Here is a 25333-nt window from a genome sequence, read left to right on the forward strand (position 1 = left end):
CGCACTTCCTGAAGCATGTGTTTCCAGGATCCCATTCATCTCTCATTTCAAAATGTTCTAATTTTTAACCTGAAAAACATCATCTGATTTTTTTTTTGTCACTATGACATCTGAGATTTGCATACTTCTCCTTTTTCCCATTTTGCTGTGAATTGAGTGAACTGTATTCTACATCAGCTGAAGTCCATAAGATTGTATATGCAGCCTTAATCTGACCCCATACATAGGGAATGAGTGAATAAATATTATTCATTAAAGTAACCTGAAAAATAGAACCTGTATTTTTCATTTGCTAGTCTAGCATAAATACAATAAATTATGCTTCCATTTCTGTCCATCTCGTTACTAGGGCAATATTGTGGATCGTTGTGCATGTTACTGAGGAAAAGTTCGGAGGTAACATCAGAGCTAGCGCTGTCCTTCACCAGCCAACCCATTTCTGCATGTGCGTTTCTAATACCTAGAAAGTGGCCTGCATGTCTCTCACGTATTCCATCTGTTTATAGTCTGTTTGCGGGGAGAAGGACTAGCACAGTCTTCTGGCAGCTTTTGTAGTAAACTGCTGGTAGAGGTAGAGTTGGGACTGGTGTTGAGTCACACCCTATAACTCACCTAACCTTCTAGATGGAGAAAGTTTGTTGCTTTATAAACAAACAGTTTTCAGTAATAGAGATGAAACAATTAGGAACCTTCCCAAGTGACCTGTTGTGTTTTGTTAGTTGAACTGTGCTCTGTCTAGCAAAGATGAGGGGATTGTATACACACTAAATAGCTGAGAATTTTGTTCATGTTTGCTATTTTTGTCTTGCTACTGCAGTTAGGAAGGGCCATATTTTATTATTGCGCTTTGTTCTGGAGCTTTGTGATTTGTTTTTTGTTAATCTAAAACAAAACCGCCTGAGTTAACATTCCAAAATATATCGTTACCGTCCTGTGGTTGATGGTCCTGTGATTACTTGTGTCTCGGCAGTAGCAGAGTGCAAAGGATGGCAAAGTGGACAGTGGTAGAGCAAAAGAAAAAAGCAAAGAAAGTAAAGATGAGAGGCACTGATGGATTGTTCTGGCTGTTAGTGTTACGAAGATTTTCCTCTGAAAATGTTAGTGGACCACGTATTTGCTCCTTGAAAGGTTAATGATCATTGTAACTAATGTTATAACTAATATAGTCTGCAGTTCTTAGCAAAACTAAAACTACAGAGTTGTGCCTGGTGTCACCAAAGAGAAGCTGTATTTAAAATGTAATTTTTGTACTGATAATTATTTCAGTTGAATTAGACAATTCTTGAGGATTTGATCCAAAGGAAGGAAGTCAGAGCTGTTGCTGACTCCTAATGCTTATTAGCATCTCTGCACAAACATCTTAAATTAACCCCCGTTCGCCCAGCTCTTTCTGCTTCTTACTCCTCCCTTCCTCTTTTACAAAGGTCAGAGTTGCACAGATCCTCAGAAATCTGGGTTTGAGGAGTTAATGAACCCTTTAAGCATCCATCTGGGATATTCTGTGTGAAACATATGGTGTGCTGGGAGAGACATTTGGGAAGGCAGAGACAGGAAGACAATCTCTACTCCTTTCTGCCATGCAGGTGCCTTCCTGCCAGTAGACCTGTAGACCTCCCTAGCAGTAGACCTGTTGGTGGTCTACTGGAATATAGCCATTCTGATCTTCATCTTTCATTCTGCTTCAAGTTTAAATTGTGAGAAAGTTTCTAACAGCCTATTAACTTAGTTCATTGACTTAGTTCATTAATTTAGGAGAATGTTTTGAATTAGTATCTAATATGAATACTCAGGGCGCTGTCTTCCATCTTGGATGCTGATGGAGAGGAGATTCTGGAAGTCAATATTAGACACTGTTGCCGGGTCCTTTTATTTAGTAAGGAAATTCTCCTTTCACTCTTATTGTAATCTACTGAAATATTTTGCTTTTGCTTTGTGAGTAAAAATATGCCAAGTCATCTTTTCTAATTGACTGAGCGGATGACTATTTTAGAAGAAACTTCTGTAGCACAGTATGTTAAAACCAAGGAAAAAGAATCTGACAACCATGCTTAATCTTAAAGTTTCTGTGAAACGAAAGAGAGATGTAAAGATACAAGTCAAGCTTTGAAGGTATGTGGGATGCACAATTCTTCCACTACTAAAAGGTTTGTACTGTCTCCCTTCTTTCATTACATGATCAGAAATCTGAGATTTACTACATCTGTATGGAGAAGGCAGGCTGCATGAAAACCATATGCCTGATACTTCCTAGATTGTGGTTTTTGCTTGTGTAACACAATGAGTGTGGGTGGAACGTATTCCAAGTTTTCATATATACACAACTTTATATAAGTTTGTGGTTTTTTTTTTTTAAGGCTAGGAAAAAACTGCTCTCGCTGTCAGGACAATTTATTTTCTAGTCTCAATAACTCTCTTTGCCAGGAATAATTCAGCAGTGCACGCAAGAAACAAGATTAAATTATTTTGGTGTCTCTGATAAAACACAAATGGCATATGCTTATGATATGATAGGAACTATGAGAGCCATGAAAGAATCTGGTTTTGATTTGCTTTTCCTAGTATGGCCACATAATTAAAAAATCTCCACAGAGGAAATTAAAAGCTAAGTGGGGTTTTTAAATCTTAGAGAAAGCCATTGACAATGTTTTTCTAATAACAGCCAGTCTTGGTTGTCAGTGTTGAAGGACAAAATTCAGCGACCTGACAGAAATCCTGTTTGAGGCTTGTAATGAAAGATCAGTTGTGTGGCACCTGCGGGGCATTTTCTTGTTTTTCCACAAAATGGTTTTACCCCCTGAACAGTAATAAAATGTGTTTTAAAAACATTACCATTCTGACTGTGTTTAAATAAAACAACTCTGATGCAGAGCTAGGTTCTACCTAGGATAAGTCTTCACTGTACAGAATGCTGATCAAACCCAGAAAAAGCAATTGATTCTTGATCGGATAACGGAAAGGCTGTCTCGAGGATAAGCACCGATACATCGAGTCAGTTGTTCAGCTGTTGTGTTAACTGCTAAGACGAAGGAACAGGAGGTGGTTGTTGTTATGGAGAGGATGGAGAGCTTGACAGCATCTGAAAACTACCTGCTTAAATCCAGAGAAACAGAAATCCAAGACAGTTGTCTGATGCACATTCAAGCAGGAAGAGCTTGTCTGCTGGGATAAGCATGAATAGTTTCTCATGGTCCAGTTGTAACTCAGGGAAGTTTTCCTTTGATTTTGTTTATTGAGCTTTGCTGTGCTCTGGAAGGTTTTATCCTTAGCTAACATTACCTGTGTAGTGTTCTGCACTCTGCATATATCTAATATTTGAATTTGCAGTATAAAATACATTGGAGATGGTTATACTCATTCTTACCCAATGACACATGAAACTCGTTTAATGTTTTAATAGTTTTCTCAAAGAGTCAAAATATAATTCATGTGTTTATGATGGGATGCATATGTTGAAAATATCCTCTCTTTGTATAGAACAGTTCACAGATATGATTTACATTTTAGGAATAGCTACTATTCCTGTTTTCTAGGTTAGTATTGCAATCAGAAACCTAGCTTCCTTTTGGTATCACTGTCATGCAGGATTAATGGATGTATAAATGTTTCTGTGATAGCACATTTCTAAAATTGCTGTGCCCCACTGTCTGGTGTGAATTATCAGTTTTGATGTCAACACGAAAACAAATCACTAAGGTAAAATCAGCTGAGGTAAAATTCAGCTGTGAGTGTACTGTGGTCCATACTACTGGTTTGGTAATAGAATAGTTCCAAGTGGGGAAAACTCTGTAAAGATGTAGCAGCTATTATTAGCAAGGCTGCCTCTAAAAAGGTGTTTATTTTAGTCTTGCATGACTCATCCTTATTCTTACATAAAAGCCAAGACAAAGTGCAGTTCACTGACTTTGGCCACTAATCAAAATACTGGCAAAACCTCAAAGCGCGTGCTTTTTCTTTGCCTGTCTTTTTAATCTGCGTCTTCCTGCACGACAATGGGAAAGAAAACAAGTTTAGTGTTTAATAAACCACCGTTTATTGTTTCTGTGGCTAAGTGTTATCTAGGAAGCTTTTAATACAGCATCTACAGTGAAAACAGTTCTGAAACTATATAATGTTCAGTGAGGTTTTTGTCGTTTGCTGCTTTTTACTAGCTGTCATCGTACTGGCCACATTAGATCTCCTACAACCTTCCAGATGGGCTACAGTAATGTCAAACAAAATTCTTCATCTCTTCTTGATAAATTATGGGATAACCCTGGGATGAGACCAAAAAAAAAGAAATAAATCCAGTTATCATAGTTAAGTGAGGGTGTTCTTTATTAACCCCGGGGGCCAACAGTGGGAGTGCTGGACAGGGAGGCAGCTCAGAGGTGCTCCAGTAACAAGCAGCCTACTACCCGTAGGTGAGAGGTTGCCCATCTAGATTTGTAAACAGGTGGTACTCATTTAAAAAAGCATGAAGAAGAAAAAAGTAAAAGTAGCACAGTTGCTTCAAGCCAAAATGATTGTAACTCTTCCAGTGAAAACAAAAAGCAAAAACAGGAGCAAAGAATAGAATTGATAGGCCAGGTCCCAGTTGATAATTATGATTTCCTGATGGAAAGATTTATTAGGACTTCGCTAATGTTTCAGTTGGAGCTGTGATGAATGCAGTATATAAGACTTTTAAAAAAAAATTAAAAATTACACAACCACATTTCCTGCTTAGAAGGCAAAGCAAGAAGTAAAAAAGTAAAATGCATGACTTTCCCCATACTGGTTTGAAAAGTGAAAGATTGCTTTGCCTTTTCCAGATGGAGGAAACTAACCTTCATTTTTTATCACAACCTGCAATCCATCCTTCCTTTCTATTTTTGGTTTTTAAAATTTTCCATTTCACCCTCTTGTTTGGGAATATATCTTTCTGGCTGAAGACAACAGACTCTGTCCTACTTACCAGTTACGCTTTGTTAGCTAGTGGCTGAACTCCTCAATGTTACGACAAATTTTGCCTGTGATTAGAGGACAAAGCTTGATCCTAATTCTTACTTCACTCCTGTTGCCCTGATTACTTAGTTGACGTTACTGAAGTGAGTGGGGTAAAGATGGTGGAAAATGTTTTGTATTTGCAATATTCCTGCCTAGTAAGAGGGATCTAGAATTTGTAAAGTCCCTCACTGCAGTGCAGAGAACTGAGCCATCCTCAATGGTAATCGACTTTAATGGCACCAGAATAAGGCTTTAATGAAACACTCTTACAGCTCAGAATTCAGGCAGCCTCGCTTGGTTTGTTGTCAGGCAAGACTGTATTTCCGATGCATAGCAGGAGTCATATTATCAAAATCAGGTAACGTTTTAGTTGATTGATTTGTAACTAATAACATTACAATTATACTGTCACGATGGAAAACCTTAAGTTATAAATAATCAGAAAAAGTTACCCTACTCCTGGGCCTCCTTCAGGTTTTTGAAAGAGAGAAGTTTCAGTCGCTGAGCAGCTAACCCCAAGATCCTCCCTATTTCAGAGCTTTTATCAGCTTAATCTTGGTGCAGATAAGTAATGGTACAGTTCTAATCTTGGCTTGGTTTCTAAAGTTTCAAGATATTTGCTTTATTTTATATGCAACAAGGACATACATTTGTCTCTGTCCTGAGGTAAGTGGTCTGGGTTTATGGGAAGGAACCCGACCTAGTGGAAGACGTCTGTGCCCGTGGCAGGGGGGTGGACTAGGTCATCTCTAAAGGTCCTTTCCAACCCAGACCATTCTATGATGCTGTGGTTCTGTGATAACAATTACTTATTTTGGAGCAATGTTGGAATCTTATTAGAAGGTAAATTGAGAATCTGATGCTTTGAGGAGGCTGCGTCATGTTTTCTAGGTCTTTGATCTGTAACCGAAGTGACTGAACGTCTGTTTTCAGAGTTCTTGCATCCACACAACTTCCTACATATGGAAGTTCTGTTTATTCCATAGGCATAGGACAACTTTCCAAAGAGTTGTTGCTATTTTCTCACATATCCTCAATTTCTGAGTAATACTCAGCGATACGCTCTCGTCTCTTCTCTTTGAAAACAAAGCTAGCCAGGAAAGTATTTATTCTAGATCTTTCTCTTATGAACACAGTACCTCACCTCATTAAGACATCTCAGCAGTCTCTCGTTACAGTGACCTCTTAATGTGAAAGCCATCTGTAAAAATGATTGGAACTCCCTGGCCTTTAGAATGTGGAGTTTTTGTTGTTGTTGCAGTAAAGAATTACTCCATAACCAAGTGTGACTTCTTAAAAATTATTTGCTAATGCCAGTATGGGAAACTGACTGTATGTGCTATAGACCTGATATAGTCTATACAGACCCTTACCAAAAAAAACCCAAAAGTGAGCACTCTAAATAATGAACAATATAAGAAGCAAATAAATTCAAATTCTTAGTCTTTCACACAGAAATTTATCACTTAGGAAGGGCATATGTCTGAAACATTGTAACAGTCTAAAAAACATGGAGAAAACAGAAAAACACTAAGCTAAGATGAAATAGATACCATGTAGGTAAAATGATATTATAATGGCCCATCTATATTACAGTTTATTGTAGCAAAAAAAAAAAAAAATTCACTGCCTACATACCAGAAAACAGCTAAGTGTGCATTTGCTTGCTAAATTAAAGCCTGGTCTGGGATGTCTCTTTCCAGACTTAAAATGTTACTTAAAGTCTCTTTTAACTCTAAAATGCAGACTGCATGGGTGAAAAAAGTAATTTTACTCCATTAATGACTAGAAACTGCATGTCTAATGGTATCTTTGACTTGTTTTCTGAAAATGTGAATGTACTGGGAAAGAGTGAGAGCTGATTTTGGTAGCTTTCTGAGCAGTTTGAGATGCAAGCAGTAGTGAGGTATCAGTGTCTAGACTCTTTAGAGTATTGGTAGTATACATATTTTTCTCAAAAGTCAAGGAAAAATCTGGTCACAAAATGACAGGATTAACCCTTCTTCCTGTTGCAGCAAGATCAGATTTCTGAGCAAGTAAGAGGTGAAATCTTTACGGACACATAATCACATTTATCTGCATCTTTTGGCTGCTGAGGGATAACTACTGAATGCCTTAGCTAATTAATCCCTTATGTTCTGAGAATACTGTAGTCGTTAGTGTACAAAATCATATTGGCTTTGATTAAATTTTGGAAACTACACTTAACACCGTCAACAGCAATCTCCATATGTCACCCCTGACTGTTGTCCCTGTACATTTAATGTTACCAGGGTGGGTGCACACATTAACACTGTGCATGGCCTGTGGTAGAAAGAGCCTTGAGCTGGCGTTGAATGTACTAGCTCGAAAACAGAAGCGACAAAAACGTGTTGGTGCAGTGGTAATTAGCCTGAGGGCAGCACCATGCTGGTATGACTGCATTTCTTCCAGGATTCAAGCTCGTGTCTCTGCGTGGTGTCACGCCGCATCATTGAGGTATGCCAGGTTGCTCGGTGCTAGCTCAGGTGTTTCTCATGCAGTATTCTCTCACACACCTTGGGAATCATTCTCTCTCTGTGTCCTAGACGTGTCCTCGGAATAAATTGTAATGAGGTAAAGGATGAAGTGCCCTTCAGTGTCTTAAGATCAAAGGGAGAGGAATAGGGACATTCGGTGTGGTTAGAATGGTACATGGGAAGGATGCACAGGAGCGGTACCACATCAAACAGGGATTGCAGGGGTTCCCAAAGAATCATAGAATCCTAGAATTGTTTAGGTTGGAAAAGACCTTAGAGATCATCCAGTCCAACCATTAACCTAACACTACCAAGTCCACCACTAAACCAATTGAGGGGAGAGTAGCAAGTTCATGTTTCCCGGCTTGGTGGCTGGAATTTATAGATATATATTAAAGAGACAGCCATCAAGCCCATAGAGATAGCACAGGAGTTCAGGAAACCCTAAATATTTGCCCTGACCTTGACATACAAAGCCAGTGAATTTTACAGTTTAGTTTTTCCAGATTTGGATAAAGTCAATTTCTGAATTAAATAATGAGATTCAGTCTCTCCAGGAGCATAACATTCCCAACTCTTTCCTTCTGAGCAAGAACACTGAGAAAGAACTGCCCTGTAAACCTGCGCAAAATTGCTTTAAAGTTTTCTGTTGAGACAATGCTGAAATTGGAGTCAATATGTTGTTGAGAAGACTGAATTATTTTCCCAGTCTGTTGTCCTTTTGTGTTATTTTTAGGTAGCCCTTGCCTGTTATACCAAGATTAGCCTTTTGATGGAGTAAGTAGAGGCTGTATCAGATTATAGCTGCTCTTCCCCACTTAGAAAACATTAAGGATTAATAAATAGCATATTTTGTCTGGTTTATTTATTTATTTTTAAATTTCTGCCTCTGAACACCACAGTTTTTAGTGTTCCCATGCCTATTAACGGAGTTATTTCTAGTAGATCTATACACTGTCAAATGCACACCTACATTTTTCTCCATTGCTCTGGACAAAATTGTGCTTCTTCAGTAAGAAATGTATTCTTACTGATAAGCATATATTATATATGTCTGTGAAAGAAACTATATATTATTAACAATTGATCGCTTAACTATTTCAGACAGTATATATTTAGAATGTCTAAAAATATTTTTAGTTTCAGCAGCTCCCAGGAGCTTTGGTTATGGATCAGGAATTCCTTGCATTCTGCAAGATGACGCTATGAAGACTGAGAAACATAACTAACAAAACCCAATGGCAGAAGACATTCTGCCTCATTTGGGGGCGATCCCATCCGTGCTGCCTGTGCAGGATTTGGGGTACACATTAGTATGAATGAGTAGTGCACATTTAGGTTACTTTTTACACCAAGTCTCCTAGAACTGAAGCTTTCATGTTACCATAGTCAGACTTGGGCATCTAAATCATGTCTTTGATGGCTGTCTTCCTTGCAGTCTAAAAAAAACCCACCTGGAAATCAACTGAAAGAGTATTCTGATACACTGAAATTGTCCCTCTGCCATTGCCAGACTGATTTGTCAATGTCAGTAACTGGGACAAAACTGATTTAGGTCAAGGTATTTGGAGATAAATCAGTAGTGATGCTACTGCAATTTGGGCAATTAAGCAGAGAGCTAAGAGGCTGGGGTAAAAAAAGATGGCATTCACAGAGAATCAAGTACTACCTTCAAGTCATCTAAAATGTATACATTAGACTTGTGAGTGTACCTCTTTCTCACGTTTCTGACTCCATGTGAATATATCGCACCGCAAAGCCATGTGAACAACATGTTGTTAAAGAAATCGTTATTGCTAGCTATGAAATGAAACCAGTAACTACTAGTGGGCATCCTTGATGCATGTTTGGCAAAATGCAAAGTTCTTTTTCCCAGATATCTCTCTAGCATGTAAAATTCACATACGCTAGTAAATTAAAGTAATAAAACTTTTTTTGGCATGGGTGGCCGCTGGCATGGAACAAAGCGTTACCATACAATTAGAATCAGCCTCCAAAGCAAGGTAGCTGCATCTGTCGTGTCTCCTGGAAATGGTCCTCAGCCCATGCTGATTCCCAAATCCTTCAGTGGGTCTGGCTGGGAGTGCCCTGGCAGGCGCTGGCCGAACAGGGTTTAGTGGCCCAGCAGGCAGTTCAGCGCTCAGGAAGGCGGCCGGGTTGCGGTGCGTAACTTGCCATCTGTATGGCTGTCGGGAGCGAGCATCTGACTGGCCCTTCACTGGTGATGATGATTTAGGATTAAGCTTTGGCACATCAAGTGTTCACAGGAGTCGTCCCAACATCTCAGGCAGCCATAGCCCCTTTGCAGTGGGATGCAGGATGCTGAGTACTTCAGGAATTTGAGCTCCTAAGTTTCACTTTCAAGGGCAGTACAGAAGTCACCTAGGCACAGCTTTTGACAATTACAACTTTATGGAAAATATTGGCTCTTTCCACAGTGCCTTGAAGTTTTAAACCTTTGCATTAGAATTGACATTTAAATTCCATTCTACAACACTCAGTTACAGAGCAATTTAATTTCAATTACAAGGGATTTGCGTAGTATTTGGTGTTTAAATCCAAGCTTCTCTTCCATACTTTTGGAAGCACCTAGCATTTCAGCCTTCAGTGTATGGCAGCATCATCCCTTTGGGTTCTTCCTCTGTTGTACATACTTCATAAGTTCCTTTTCTGATCTCTCTTTGCTTGCTTTAGACTTAATTCACATTCCAAAAAAAGTAACATAGAATCAAGCTTACTGGGGTTTTGCTATCCGTGAATATTTTGGGTTTGGGTTTTTTTAAATTTAATACACAGAAAATAAAAGTGGCAGGACAACAAGTCTGCAAAATTACTGTTACGAACGAGGCCGCCGTTTTCTAATTGAAAAACCTGTTATGTTATCTTCACTTGTGCTTCATTTGTCTCCCTCTCCTCAGTGTCTGTGTTCAGCTTTCTGGCATGTTTATTTCAATAATATGCTGCTGATGAGTTGCTACATTTTTACATGGTCGTATAGCTATTCAGTGTGTTCCTAAAATGTCAGTGCGTAACAGCACTGATTCATCCAGTACATCGCACAGCTGACTTCTGTTTGCGAAGCAGGCAATTTTCTTGCTAACTTTAGGTGTTGAAAGAACGAGGAGGGCAGGTTTGGGTTCCTTTTGGCTACTAGAAAGAAAGAATTGTTTCCAAAAAAGCATTTCCAGCTTGTTTTGCTACAGAATTTGACTGCGGAGCAAATGTTTCCAAAGGACAGGCTGCATCGTCTCGTTGCCACTGCAGGCACCCACAGACTTGGAGCAATGCATAAGGCAAAACATTGCTCAACTGGTTTTGCCTTTTGCTGCAAGGATATTGCCTCGGGATTAGCGTTCTGTGTAGGCTAGCTGGAGCCGCTTTAAAGGCCAGAAATTTTCCTCGTGCTCCATGAGTCATCAGATCATACAAAAATAGATTTTTACTTCTAACTGTTTACAAATAAAATCAAACTTAATGAAAGGTTTGTTGGTGATTCTTATTCACTATGACAAAATGCTCTGAGGAGTCTGCCGTTAGGCTTCTATGATGCTTGTTCACTAACCAAAATAAATCAGTCCTTCTTAACAGAGAAGCTTTTTGCACTTATACTTTTGCTTGAGATGATAAAAAGTCATTCTGTGTGGATAGTAAGTAAATTAGAACGTTGCTTCTTTGAAGTGGTGACAAAAAGACTCATTGTGAATTAATGAAGTTGCTCTTATAGTTTGTTTTCTTTAAAGAGAACTGCAAAAGTCTTGTTGCTTTTGAGCTTTTGTTGAGTTGACACTATGTGTTTGTGGCTAGTGTCTATTTGACATCAGACTTACGGATATACATTCTGATATTCTTTTACAAAGTAGGATGAGTAGGATTTTTGTTGTCCTTGTGAACGCATCTGGTGAATTCTGAGACTCCTCAGCAAGAGTAGATGCTAGAGGATTGGCCATTATTGTTTTTTTTATAATGTGTTGTGCTTCTTAATCAAATCTGTTAGAGCTTTTCACCCCCATTGATTGGGCCTTAGTGGTTGATGATTGGTTAGTGATGTTACAGCGCATTCGTTATTTTCCCCTTTTCAAGGCCATTAAACCGAAGCACAAGCTTAAAGATCACAAGGTGAGTCTCAGGCTGAATTGGGTTTGTAGTGCAATTCTGAGGCAGTACTAGAGGAAGAATAACTTTGAAACAAAATAATGGAGTTCTGTCTAGTCTTCTTAAACAAAGAACCAAAATTATCAAGACTAGATTTAATGGAAATAGTAGGGAAGCAGTTAGAACAAACTGTATCTGCCATGCAAGTAATAACATTCTAAGCAAGCAAATTTGGGTAGTTGAGTTTTAACACTGCATGACTAGAGTTCCAGGAGCCATTCAGCTGAGTTGGAGGACCATCTCTTTCTGCAAACAAGCTGCTACAACTGGAGTGGATTTTTTTTTTTTTTTTTTTTTTGGCCTTAGTAATTCCAATTCTTTGCTTATAGATAGTTTAAAACTTAATGTGTAATTTAGTTTGGTTGGTTATTTCAAACAAAACATTTCCATGTTTGTAACTATGATGTGCTATGACTCTATGATTGATAGCTCTTTGGGGTTTTATTTTCAGTTTCAGAAGTCTTGCATAAAACATGCACATTCTTTTGGCAGTTAACAAGAAAACTGCAGTATGGTTAGTGCAATTAGTAATTTCTAAATTAGGGTGGGACACTCATAACATCACCAAGTTCATGACTCAACTGACTGATGTGTATTTCTTACCTCTAATCTAACACAGCAAACATTTTTTATGTGAGTTTGATTATTCTGCATGTGCTTAAGCATTTCTTAGGCCCAGACTTCAGTCTTCATTCACTCTCGTTCTCAGGCATAGCCGTGGCAAAATGGTCCACAGGCGTAAACTGTTTACCAGTTCTTCAGTCAGTAGTGCTATGGAAGTTAAGGAGCATAACGTTGATCAAATCAGGACTTTGTGGAACCAAAGGATGCCTTCCTGCAGTGCAGGTCAGCTGCGTGGCTCTCCTGGGCACCCAACAGTCAAATGATCCAATGATCTTAGAACGGCAAATGGTGCAAAACTTGGGCCTGCCCATAGGCTTGATGAGTCTGGTGGGTGACAAATTAAAACACCTGTCCGTACAGATAGTAATGTATTAATAGGTAGTAAAACACAAACCCACACTCCTTCTCAGCATTAATCACTAAGACAGATGTCAAGTAAAATGCGCTTTACAATGAGGCACACTCTACGGGGTTGAAAAACCAAGCTGGAGCTGTTCCTGTTCAGGTTTCTGTTTCTGGAAGCTGTCCTGCTTGTGCTCTTCCATAAAAACAGTGAGTGTATTGCATGCCTGAGTAAGGAATATTGGCTTACGTTTGTTTTACCTATTTAAAGTTCTCTTACGTAGCTCTTACTTCCTTGCAGCGTGTATCTCGGAAGAACAAAATAATTGCCTACAACTTTTAGCGCTAAATACATAAATGTTTTACTACATTTTCTTGTAGGTTTGTATAGCAAATACCATCAGATATATCCTAATCTAACTGTTCTGTGAGTTTTAACATGACGCATGGCCTCCAAAAAAACCTTATAAGCAATTCCAAGGTTAAGGCAGCGTAGTTAAAACTAACTTGACTTTAAGAAAGAATTCTCTCCATATGCTGTAAGATTAGGCTTTCCTACATAAAGAGAAATACATGAGCAATACATTTTTCCATTGTTCCTAGTGCAGACACATTTTCTGGAAAGTGACTGTATGTGGGAGGAGGAAATACAGATTATCTGCATTTGATGACAACATATTCTGTCAATATATCTGTGTAATCTCTGTAAAGGCTTTAATTGGAAATCATTGACAAGTACAGAACCGGTCAGTTTATATTGCATGTATAACGTTGAATTTTAAATTGTGTTGCCTGAGTAATGTGTGCTTACCTAATGAAAAAGAATTTTGGGCTGCATTATTAATACTCATAAAGAGCTCTGTATTTTGATACATATTTTAGAATTCTCTGCCTAATGGCCTTTAATGTAGGTATGCAGTTTTAAAAATAGAAGGGCTCAGCCTGCTATCTTCTACCTGTTGTAAATACTTATCAAGTGGTTCATTCAGAATTCAAATAAGGACCTATTGTCTTCTCAGTGCTTGCATAATACCGCTGTGCTCCTCATTTTAAAAAAGGATATATTTTTAGGGTTGAACATCGCCTCATGTTTTTCTAAAGTGTTAAGTTGGGAATTGTTTAATTGGGGTCTGAAGCATTTAATCACTTCAAAGGTCAGGGTGTGGCAGATGAGTACTGTCCCCCGCCGTAATTGCACGAACACTCGTAGCAGTAACGCTGGCTTCAGCTTCCTCTGATCTTCGTTGCTGTCCCCCCACAGCCGCTCAGCGGCACCGGTGAAGCTGGCTGTGGAGCTGCTCAGCGAGCTGGCTCCAGGAATAGGCCTGGCTTAGGAATCCAAAACGGATCCTGTTCTTCAAGCTGCCCTCCAGAGCGCGGTCCCAGAAGAGCCGAGGGATGCAGCAGGGGTATGTGCTGGTACCGTGCTGCCAAAAGGATGCTTGTCCACAACTCGACAACCGAACCAAACGCCGTTCCACCCACCCTGCTGCCCATCGCTGGCCCGGCAATGATCACAACGATAATTTGTGAAACCATGCAGTGTTAACCCTTACACTTAAATGATCCAGATTAAAATTATCCTTCTTTTTTTTTTTTTTTTTCCTTTGGAGTCAGCTTATCAGCAGGGCCTCACAAAGCGTTAGTGACTGCTGAGAGTGGCAAACTAGTGCGGGGATGGGTGGTCAGCAGAGAGGAGAGGAAAGGCGTAGGAGTCTGTTAAACTTGCTTTTCCACTGCAGCACCACTGCTTGAATGTGCAGCTCGAGTTGCATTTATTTTCATTCTGTGAAAAAACCAGTTTGCTCAGAACAAACCCCAGCAGAGGTGGATGACTATGGGTACGTCTGAGAAATGAGGTGAAAGCAGCTCCGGTTGCAGTGGTGAAGCAGTTTTAGATTTTCATGCATGCTTTCATCTGTGAAGGGCAGATATGCTAGAGATGTTTCATTAGTATATGGGTGACCCCTAGTTTGCTATTTTTGGTACCCTATTTTTGGTTCTGGCTGTGTATCGTAATTTATAGGCTATAATAGCATCTGAGAACAAATTAAATGTAAGAGGCAAGTTCATGAAATGAATATTAAGATACTGTCTGTTGCACTTCAAGCTTCATTTTAATTTTACTGAATTTTAAATTAGAACTTTTTTTTTAAAGCACTGGAATTTAAAAAAAAAAAAATCATTAGCAGCTTATCTTCACAGAGTTTATTCTAAGGCAAAAAGAAGCAAACATACCAGAAGGTGGACTATCAGGAACTGATGGAACTTAGGTATACAAAATAAGTACATGCTGACAAGACAAAAGGAGTAGCAAATAAATACAATGCCAACAAAACTAGGGCAAGGGGTGAGGTGAAGGCCAAATCCAACCTCTGTGATTAAATTAGGCCCCCCACCCTCCAAAGGATGACTGGGAACCAGCCAGAGGACATGGTTGGCTCTGGCATGCTCCTAAGTTATCAGGACAGGGGGAGGGAAGAGGGGAAAGATTTGGGAGAGAAAGGAGATGAAATCTTAAGTTGTGCCCAGACTCTCCTCCTAGCTATGGGCCAAACTGTGCGCAGACTCTCTAGCCGTGGACCTCGAACGCTTGTTCCTAGGTGCAAACCCCCCGTCTGGTAACTACTCTGAGCGTGCAGAAATTGAGAACTGGGCAGAGACCTGCCCAGACAGCGCTGCACGTCTTTTGTTCACCTTTGACATTCCCAGACCACTAAATATTCAGTGAATGTAAGTCACATTCTTTAAAACAGGTCAAAATATCAAGTGTAGCTCACAACCTCCTACTGCCTTGTATCAATATATGCCAGTTACGCGTAATACTATTCTGAAGATTCCTCGGAAATAGAAGCCTTTTCAGGTGTGTGTATGAGAGAGCAAAACAGATGTGCACAATTCACTTGATTTTTTTCCTAAGAGAAATTATGACATGAAAAACTGCCACCTTTCACACCTGAAAGCCATTGGACAAATTCATCCTAAGTGTAATTTAATTGATTGCAGTACACTGCAGTTCAATCAACTGCCATAAAGTTAATTGAACCTCTTGTAAGAAATGTGACTTAAGCCAAATGATTCAAAATAGTAACAGGTACTGATTAATGGAGACAATTATTTTTAATAGGAATGGGTCCAAGTAATTGAGTGATGTTTAAATGTTCTGTATAAGGTAGTCTCATGAGGACAGGAGCTACTTTCAACAGTGTCGTGGTTTAACCCCAGCTGGCAACTAAGCCTCACGCAGCCCATCGCTCACCCTCCCCGCCCAGTGGGATGGGGGAGAGAATGAGAAAAAAAAATGTAAAGCCCATGGGTTGAGATAAAGACAGTTTGATAGGACAGCAGAGGAAGAGCATAATAATAATATCAACAATAATAATAATAGTAGTAGTAGTAATAATAGTGATGATGATAAAAGAATATCCAAAGCAAGTGATGCCCAATGCAATTTCTCACCACCCACTGACCGATGCCCAGCCGGCCCCCGAGCAGCAATCGCTGCTCCCTGGCCAACTCCCCCAGTTTCTATACGGAGCATGACACCGTAAGGTATGGAATAGCCCTTGGGGCAGTTTGGGTCAGCTGGCCTGGCCATGCCCCCTCCCAGCTTCTTGTGCACCTGGCAGAGCAGGGAAGCTGAGAAGTCCTTGATTAGTGTAAGCACTACTTAGCAACCACTAAAACATCAGTGAGTTATCAGCATTATTCTCATCCTAAATCCAAAACACAGCACTATGCCAGCTCCTAGGAAGAAAATGAACTCTATCCCAGCCAAAACCAGGTCAAACAGCTCTCAGATTAGGTACGGGTACTCAGAATGCAAACTTTTAGATTAAAATACTAGTTTAACATAGTTCCACCTTTTAAACCATGGCATGGGTAAGAGATAAACAGCAACCTTCAACTCTGCTGCTTTTCTTATAGCGTATTCTTTCGACTTTGACCCCGACCATGACCACTGAGTTCTTACAGAAACAATACTGTTGTTTGTGTTACTTGGCAATGTTTTTAATGGGACAAAATAAGACGTTATTGAGAAACCGTTTTGATATTTCGCTGCTTATTTTCCTAGTAAAGCTGGAGTATTATTGAATGCCCTTAATTGAAGTAAGCTTGGGGATAAGGGAGGTTCCATTAAAATATTCAGTTGTGTTTTCTTGTTGTGCTGTGTTTGTTTGCAAATATATGTACATGGTCACTTGAGCAAAATTCGCAACTTGACTTTTGTGGAAAAGGGTCAGGGCTTTTATGGTTTTTAACCAAGATTAGAATCAAATATTTTGTTGCTGAAGTTGAAGTCCCAAACATTTTCTGCTGACTGTGTGCAAGTAACTCTCTCAGATACTCAAAAATGTCTATGCTCCAGGTCGACGACTGTGAGAAAGGGGGTGGCGCAGACATTCCCCACGTGCATCTAGCAGGTTTTTAGAAGAAAATGAGTTGTACGTTTCTCTTGAGGGAGGTCAGACACTGACACGGGTGCAGTGTAGGTTAGGGGAAATACAGGTGAACATATGACCACCTTTATAAGCTACTTTGACTGAAGTTAGACACATTTGAAAACAAATTAAAAGCTGGCTTTGAAGTGCTGGGCAGCTGTTGTGCTCCATTTGGGTTTTAGGCTCTTTGTCATAATAGATTATTAAAATGCTTGTGTAGCCAAGACAGGACGTTACTCCCACCTGATCTGTTAGTAGAATGCATGGAGAGTAGGGGGAAAACAGCTCTTTAGGCTCTTGGCAGTTTGGCACAGGAAAAAAGGATTAATATAAACTAGTCACACCTAGGATGGAAATTAGGGGGGAAAAAAAAAAAAAGTCTTTTCCAGAGGTTCTGGGCCTAACAGGAATAACATGGACAAGAAATCTAAGAAGTTCCAAGATGGAGCTTGGCTAAATGTTAAGAAACAAATTATCTGATGCAGTTGCCATGACAACGAAGGAGTCTGGAGTTTATGATCCGAGATGCCTCTTCATTCCAATGCTTCTATCAGAAATAGATGTTCCTGAGTGCAGCTGAAGATTTGCAGTACTGGTGCTACTCAAGGGGATGAAGGGATGCAGGCTAAAGCCTTCCTCAACAGCACGGCTCAGCTGTCTCTAGGCAGAGACCAGATTCACGCCGCAGCTCAGAGGACGACAGTTTTGCTACTGCTAAATTTATTGAAGGAAAAGCCTGCCGCCTGGCTGGAGCAGCCCTGCAGATCCTGGGTTTCACCAGGGAGACTGCGCTGGGAGCAAGCCCCGGGCAGCGCGCATTCCCTTGCCGTGGGAGCCGCAAGGGAAGGGGCGCAATATTGCCCTGTGCGCGTAGCGGGGAGCGTGCTGGCAGGGGGAAACCTAAAACCTCAAGACATAGAGTCTCCACAGGGTGTTTTCCTTTACATCTCTTCTATCTTCGTTGTTTACCATAATATTTGAGCTCATGCAAAGAAATTTGTACTGGGGCAATGCTACTCGTGGTTTTGATACTTCTCCTGTAATTCGTATGTACCTCTTTTTCTGGAAGGCTGTAGACACTTCCTTCTGATACTTTTTCTTTTGAAGCAACCCCATAGAATCAGAGAATTTTTGAGGTGGGAAGCCCCATTTGGAGATCACCGAGTCCAATTCCCTGCTCACAGGCTTCATCTTGTTACACCCTCCCATGCATTAAGGCCACCAATCCAGGCAAATCTATGAGCAAGTGGATTACTATTAAAAATTTACTAATGCGAGATTTCAGCTGGAGTTTCCTCATGCTTGTATCCCTGGTTCTGTGAAGCTTTTTTTTTTTTTTTTTTTTAAGATAGTGTCTTTTAGGTCAACAGAGTGCATGAAGGAAGTCTCTGAAGCATCTTTTACACTAAATTAAATTAAATAGGATATGGTCAAATACTAATAACATTTGGAGATGTTTGTGTTGGAGATCAGAATGTAAACTAACTTCCTATTTGTATCAGTAAGTTTTCAGGAATTTTCCAGAGACTGTTCAAGGCCTGTTTCAGGACCTGTTCAAATAAATGAATAGTTGAGGCCCAGTGGACTGAAGCCGTCAGCTTTTGTTTGTTTAAGCCTCTGTATTACGATGTGAATAATTTGGTGTACAGATACAAATTCATAAATTAATTTCCATTATGGGACTCATTTATATGTTATATTACTACTTTCTATTTTAATCTAAGACACAGATTAAACTCATATGCCGGCTTTTTGAGACAAGGAGTCTTGAAATTGCGGTTAAATGCATTTTATAAGTGCATAAAATACCATAGAAATTCAAAACATATTTTGGATTTGGAGCTTTTTTACTTGCCTCCTCTTTTGGATCCCCAAACTCTATCAGCAAATGTGTTCACTCAGTCCTTTTCTGTAATACTCAGGGAAAAGTATGCTGCCAACAGAATTTGTTAGAATTTTCTTTGCGCGGAAACTTTTCTAGGTGGACTGTCTGCCTTCGTGCTGTTCGTGTGCCCGTTGATGATGCTGGATTACAGTACTGACAGCAGAAGGCAAGCACTGGTAAAAGCATTCAGCATTTGGAATGGATTTAGGGGTTTTAACATAAAGCAAATAATAGGATTGTTGACACTAAATATACTTGTAGAGTGCAAATTTGGGGCATGGTCTAAGTCTGTGCTGAATACTGCTCCACCCCATCACAACGAGTGTAAGGCCAGCGCAACCATGACCGGTCGCTGGTTTTCAGTGAATGAAAGAGTCTTGCAGCTGAGCCCTGGGTTAGCACTGCGGATATAACGAGCGAACGAGTAACTTCGCAAAGATTGTCTGGGTCACTGTGGGTTTTTTTGTCTCATGTTTTAGTCTGCAGAATCAGAGTACTTCACAGATGGGAAATTCATACTGGTTTGTGACATGCTTAGCCAGTGTTTTGTGCACAACTGTGTAGTTACTTGAACTGCAAAAGTGTAATTTAAGCCTACAAAATTACTTGTGTGCTATTTATTATGCTGGGACAAATTGTAATTGGGTTAGTGAGTGTTAAATATTTAGAAAAAATGGTGGATTTTTAAAGAGTGTGTAGGCAGGGGTTTGTAAGTGTGTGTAACAGGTTTGGGGTTTTGTTGTTTTTTCAAGTAGTTCAATGGAGAGGAAGAGCTTCTGAGAAGCTTATTTTGACAGAATGTGCATTTGCAACTGCAAGGTGAATTTATTCACCATTGCACCAATGGTCATTCCGAGCAGAATGATTGAGTTTTGTCTGCTTAATTACTGTTGAAAATGATTGACTACATTTTCCACTGAGACAATGTTTAGATAATGGAAAGATTAGATGATACATTGAAGAAATTAAGTTTGGGGGCTTGGGGTTTTTTTTATTAATAGAATGAATTCTGCAAAGGTCTCTTTCTCTGGTAGTGTTTTTCCTTTTGCACCTTCCTACAGGAAGGCTGCTCTGGCAAATATGTTCCAGCTCATGCATCTGCTATCCTACAATGTGCAGGTTGTTTTGTTTTGTTTTTTGTTTTGTTTTGGTTTATTTATTTTATTTTTCAGCCCATTGTATAGTTACACATTTCAGAAAAAAAATGCTTTTATGCAGCCTGTCCCAATATCCATAAAATCGACCCCAGCATCTCTAGGACACTCATTAATAAACTCTTTTTTAAAAAAATCCACATTTTAAAATAATTAAATTATTATTTAAATATAATATATTTATATATTATATATATAAAATATATATAAATATAAATAAATTCTAAAAAAAAAAAATTGCTCTTTCCTGTCCTAAATTTGCCCATGTAAGTAAACTAAATGCATGTATTTACACAGTGAAGAGTCTGTTTGCAATCAAATATTGCCTGGTGGTGGGGTGTGGCCAAAGAATGGGGACCCACCCAACTGTAGCTTCTGTGGGGAGTAAGTACTATAAAGAATAATACACTCTTTCATTTTCTTTAAGATATGGAAGTACACATTTATTTTGGGGGCGGAAGGGTAAGTTTAATCTTCAGGAAACAAATTTCAAGGTAATTCTATCTCTAACCTTGCTTCTGAAGTAAATATCAGCTGCCCTGTAGGCAGTACAGTGATCATTTAGTGGTGTGTGGATGTAATTGGACACGAAACAACCAATTTACAGTTTTCTATGCCTCTCAGCAGCATCTGAGACTTGCGTCTTGCTGTAGTCCTCCCTCTTACTGCATCGTATTTAAGCTCTTTGCTGCCTTTGAGATTACCCAAAATGTCTTCATAAAAACAGACCAGGAGAGAAGATACCTGCTGCTTCTCCTTTGTGCTCTTAGCAATCATCTCATGTTAAATGCTGCTTCTGCCTTCCTCCTTTGCTCCGGCTTCATGCCTTCTGTTATGGTACCCTTTCCGGCTAGAGTACATCTCTTGAAATCGCCCATCAAATGACTTTACTGCCTTCCATTCATATTCACTGTAAACCAATTTCTACCGTATCCTATCCTTTTCTAAACTTCTTCCATTTCATAAGCTGTTGGCGTTCTCAGTCCTGTCCACTTGTCTCTGATGTTATCAGGATTATAAGGTTGCCTGGACAGGAGCATCTTTTTCTTTGTAAAATTCAGGAGAAATTTATTGATGTCATGGATGTTCCTATATCATGTTTTGTACGGAGGGCTTTTTCATATAGAGAATATTTCACACACCAAAAAGAAATCGATTACCTGATTGATATTTTGCTCTTGGAGACCGCATCGTTATTTATTCTTGAATAAAGTTTCATGATTTTTATTGGGTTTGGTGCTGTTTAGATGTTGCTATGTATAAGTGCTCGGTATGATAAAGTCAGTGGTGGACCTGTAGATTAAAGATAGTAAGAATTATGACTGTCCGTTGTCTTTGTCACTGGTTTACTCCATATTTTTGAATCGTCTCTGGAGATAATGGCCATGTTGAGAGAGAACTCTTCATCGCTGGTATTCAAAGCTCTTTGTGCAAGAGGGATGTCATTGTTGATCGTGGTCTGTGGTTTGGAGCTTTAAGCAGGTGTGAGTCCCGGCTGTGAAGCACCTCGAATGCAAGGCCCACAGCGCTTCCAATTCTCCAAGAGGGTCTTGGAGCGAGCAGCGACGTGTCTGCTGTGGTCGCGGTGGTGCGGGGTGGAGAGCAGACACAGCGCACTGCTTTTTGTCTTGGAGAACCGAGTGTTTCATGCTCAAGTGTATTGCATTGCTGCAGGAAGCCGTGAAATGACAATTATGTGAACAACTGATTCCCCCAGCTAGGAGAAAGGAATGAAAGCTCTTAACTATGCGGAGGTTATGGCAAGTATTGTTTGCTGCCATGTATGAATATTTAGCGTGTTAAATGTATCCAGAAGTGCCGGCATTAACCAGCTGTGTGTACCTCCAGTTATAGCTGCGAACTGGTCCATCCGTACCTCCTCTAAATACTGACCAACGCATGAGCGTTGCTTTGTTCGCATTTCTTTTGTGTTAGCTGCCTTTAGCTGTAAGCTAGCTAGTAATTGTGCAGTCGCTGGGGGTGAAGGCTACGTAGCTCTGTCTCTCGCCTGCTCTCCGTGACTGTTCAGCGCCATTTGGTCCTTTTTACAAGTGGTTCACACAGGGTTATGTTACATGAGGTACATGAAAAACGGTGGTATAAGCCATGTGGCTGATAATACTTCAAGACATTGAAATACAATGCATTGCATACTACTAGCAAATTATTTTATCTGGAAAAATTGTCTACTCTGAATTTTTCTTATTTCTGTTTCCAGCTTGCTCTTAAGTTGTAATTTTCCTGTCTTGTAACATTGTACTGCTCTAAAAAACTGTGTACGTTGATTATACAAGGTGGAAAAAGCACTGAGACATATCGTTGAAAAAATTGATATTCACAAAAGTGTTCTTCCTTTTAAACACGTCAAGAACATTTCATACATACCCAAAAAGTAAGTTCAGCTTGAGATAGCTCAGGCTTCCACTTTAGGCTATTTTTTAAAGACATTGGGTCTATGAGATCATATGATTTCATAAATTATTTCTCAAATTCTCTCAAGGTGCTCCAAGTAAATTCCATCCCACTGCCCAGTTTTAACCAAATGATGATAAGTTATGAATTTCAAGAATATAAAGTTCTAAGGCTTTTCCTGAGAGTCAGGAATGGATAGAGGAGAGTTGTTGAAATTGTTGGCTGTCCCAAGGGACAGTTTTCCTTGTATTTGGCTTGTTGGATGACCAGTTGCCATTGATGTAGCATGGAACCAGCCACAGCACATATCTATTCCTACAAGCTATTTTCACCTATGTATGAAGGACATGGGAAAGAAAGTTCTGTGCAGGGAAGTTTTGGGGAAGAGTCGAAGGAAAAGAAGAACTCAAGGTTTTGCAGTGAAAGATCACAGAAAATATGCTGAAAGATTGGGTTGAAGAAGAGGGAGAGAAACAAATTTGTGCCTCCAAACCAGCTTTGCTAGTTTGACAGTTTATAGAACATTCTTCTGAACGCTTTGCCACTAAAAGCAAAAATACTTTTTTTAATGTTTCAAAGAATGTGATCACGTTTAATACCAAGTACACGTGTGATTTTAAATGAATTGGCACAGGTGAAATAGATATCTATTTTACTGATTATAAAAATTTACCTTCTTCAGCTTGTTTGCGAAGCCTGGATGAGATGTAGTAGTCATCTCCATGCTGCCAAAACTTGAAGTAGAAGCAGAGAGACGGTCTCATCAAATTATTCACACTTGAAAAAGCTTTGCTGAATAATATCAGAATAAAACTATCAAACAAACCGGTTAGAACTCTGGTGTCTCGCTGTTTAATGACCATTTCTACAGTCATTTGGCTTATATATAAAATATTGAAGAAGCTCAAAAGAAATAGGGAATCTGTCATCGAAATCCTAGTTCCTTATAAGCTATTGACAATTCTGGTGTTATTGCTTTGTCATCATGCTACAGTTTTACCCACTGAGGTGCTAAAGTTAGTGAAGATGAGGTACTGCTCTGCTGATTTCATGAGTCTTTTGTTACCAAGTATTTCTATAAACTCTTTGAGTTAAATAATCTTCAGATCTCCTATCAATATTTTTATTTTTGCAATATAAATCTTTTGGGTACCAGCTTTTGTAACTGTGCCTTTTAAACAAAGCTGCTGTAAACAGTCATTTACAGGTTCTGTTTCTGAGACAGCTTTAAAAAATGCGTCGTATATATTTGCTCTTGCTCTAAATGTTAAATATCATTGCACATAACGATGCGAACAGATGGTATGCTGCATAAGCTGTTTATCATTTTACACATTTATCACTTTACACGAGTGAAGTGTACATGTGTTTGATTAATATTAACTTTTGATTTATTTGAGGTCTCTATTTTTTGACAGCATTAGGGGATATAGTCTAATCCATACTGGCTTCCGACCTTAAAAATTTAATTCCAGTAAAAATAGAGTAGGTGCATTCTGTAGTTCTTCAATGCATGAACTTTTTCACTGTGGAAAAAAATTACCTGGCTGAGGTTTTAATACTGGAAGGAATTTGGAAGTAAATGGATACCTCTGCTAAAATGTTTTAGACAGATTAAATTTAGATGCCATTGGTCCAGCTAAATAAATACCATATCTCGGAGTTAAATACCAGATGCTAAGAAGGTGTAAAATAAAACAAAACAACAACAGTCCTATTCGAATCGATATTCTTTTATATCCTCCACCTACAGAATGAGAGAACTTCATATTTGCCTGCTCAACAGGTCTGGATGTTCAGCATGTGTTACACCTACATCACTGTATATAAAACTAAAAAAGCATCTCAGAAAGCACCTCAAGCTTATAGGCATAGCACACAGACCATACTTTGAGACTTCTGACTGCAGCATTGTATTAAAAATATGGTTTACCAAGATGTCATTTCATCATAATGCATTTTGTCTCAGCTAAAGTATGAAAAGAGGCAAGATTTTCCTTTGGTAAAATGGATGGAAAAACGATTTCAAGTTGGAATGGGTCTGCTTGTGCTTGTTGTTCTGCTAGATGGCAATAATATTTAATGAGAGATTTTGCTCTGAACTGTAAATTCTTTAGAGTGTGAGATGCCCAGCCTGTCAGAATAAATAGAGGAGCCTAAAAACACTTACTTTGAAAATGACTGTTCATTTTGGAAGGCACTGAGTGATCTCAGTGAAATATAACTGAGTCAGTTGAATTTTGGATAGCGATCAAATTCCCAGCATGTATTCTGGCAGCGTCTCTTCTTCACTGATTCCATTCCTCAATATCTTTTACGTTCATATAGCACATGCAGCACTTCAGTCTTATATGCTGCTATCACTCAGATTTTGGATAGCTTTCAGTGACTTCTTATAGATTGAATGAATAAATAAATTACTTTTATCCATGCTTATTTACAGGTTTTATGCCTATGCTTTCTTCTAGGTCTATTAATTAATGTTATGGAAAGATGTATACAGCAAAAATGATGATGTAGCACTAGGAATTACCCAGACAGCATACATTTTAAAGTTTAATGTTGCAGTTCAGTTTAAAGTTTAATTGGCATGACCATAATAGTTGGTCAGGGCTTCATAGTTAACTCCTCTTTTTCCATGAAGACTCCTTTGGACTGCTACGGCCCTGTGGCCTTTGCTTCCAGGACATCAGACAGATGCTGGAAAGTGAGGAGAGTGCATATAATAAAAGAACGTCTCTTGAACATGAGAATTTTCTTCAAGGGTGAAAATCTTTGTTCCTGGATGATATGAAAAGAAAAACTTCTTAATATCTCATTGGTTGTGTTAGAGAGCATAAAATGCATAAACGTTTGTGG

The 25333-nt window shown here is 39.2% G+C and overlaps 1 protein-coding gene across 10 annotated transcripts in view; it reads left to right on the top strand.

The window, feature by feature from the left end:
- Positions 1-25333, top strand: part of SHANK2 (SH3 and multiple ankyrin repeat domains 2) — a 319997-nt gene that overhangs the window by 253047 nt on the left and 41617 nt on the right. The window lies entirely within an intron of this gene.

Source organism: Pelecanus crispus, chromosome 6, assembly GCF_030463565.1.
Source record: "Pelecanus crispus isolate bPelCri1 chromosome 6, bPelCri1.pri, whole genome shotgun sequence".
Classification (NCBI taxonomy): domain Eukaryota; kingdom Metazoa; phylum Chordata; class Aves; order Pelecaniformes; family Pelecanidae; genus Pelecanus; species Pelecanus crispus.